Source organism: Morus notabilis, unplaced genomic scaffold (genome assembly GCF_000414095.1).
Source record: "Morus notabilis unplaced genomic scaffold, ASM41409v2 Scaffold2034, whole genome shotgun sequence".
Lineage (NCBI taxonomy): Eukaryota > Viridiplantae > Streptophyta > Magnoliopsida > Rosales > Moraceae > Morus > Morus notabilis.
The window spans coordinates 1-893 of record NW_010358457.1 but is presented as its reverse complement, the minus strand read 5'-3'; the positions used below and the strand labels follow the sequence as shown (position 1 = coordinate 893).

At 34.6% G+C, this 893-nt stretch overlaps 1 long non-coding RNA gene across 1 annotated transcript; it reads left to right on the top strand.

Moving 5' to 3' along the window:
- The first annotated feature begins 10 nt into the window (after window positions 1–10).
- Window positions 11–807, top strand: LOC112090520. The gene is made up of 4 exons (XR_002901684.1): window positions 11–139; window positions 334–406; window positions 613–652; window positions 735–807. It is a non-coding gene; the product is annotated as an uncharacterized LOC112090520 (long non-coding RNA).
- Window positions 808–893: the final 86 nt, after the last annotated feature.

Sequence of the window (893 nt, the reverse complement as noted above, 5' to 3'; positions counted from 1 at the left end):
GTAGATGGGAGATTCCTCTTCCCCATACCATCAAAGCTCTTTACACTTCGTCTTTGCATGGAGAAAACACTGATCCTCGCTTTGTCAAATTGGAACCTGTATTCAGATCCTCGATGTTGAAGTCTGGTGGCATACAAAGGTACTTAGAATTTTTCTCTTTTGCATGTAGCTTGGAAGATGATCTTGATTCCATATTGAATAAACGATAAATAATTGAATAACTAAAATTTGAATTTCTGTAGCTGCACAATCTTGTGGAATGTCATGACTTATTCAAATTTGTCTCTATTACGTGGCTAACCTTATCTTAAAGCAAGTTTTATATTTGAACAGCATTCCCCTTACAGTGGAATGGTCAGCTTCATCGCCTCATGAGTTCTTGCTTGCCGGTTGCCATGATGGGACGGTAATTATTTGATTCCCATTTTTGTTGTGTTTTTATTAGCATCGTGACAAATGTTAGAAAGTAATTTTTAAGTTTTATATAAGATATGACTTACTCAAATCTTCGCCATTTGAAAATGCTACATGTTTTAGTCTTAATGAGAGCTTGCTGCTACTTTGTTTAATATGTTCATGGTTATGGAACTAACGAAATTTGCCTACACATAGGTTGCTTTATGGAAATTCTCAGCCAATGTTTCATCTAAGGGTAATGCTAATATCTCTTCCCCCCTTTTTTTTATGTCTTCTTTAAGTGTTAGAATTCTAATTTTTCTATTATTGTTCTACAGACACGAGGCCTTTGCTTCATTTTAGTGCAGATACACTTCCTATTAGAGCAGTTTCATGGGCCCCAGTTGAAAGGTAACTGATTTTGAAAGAATTATGTTCGTTTGATGTGTTTTCTTGTAATGTCATAAACTATATGATCTCTATATTTGTTGATTTAT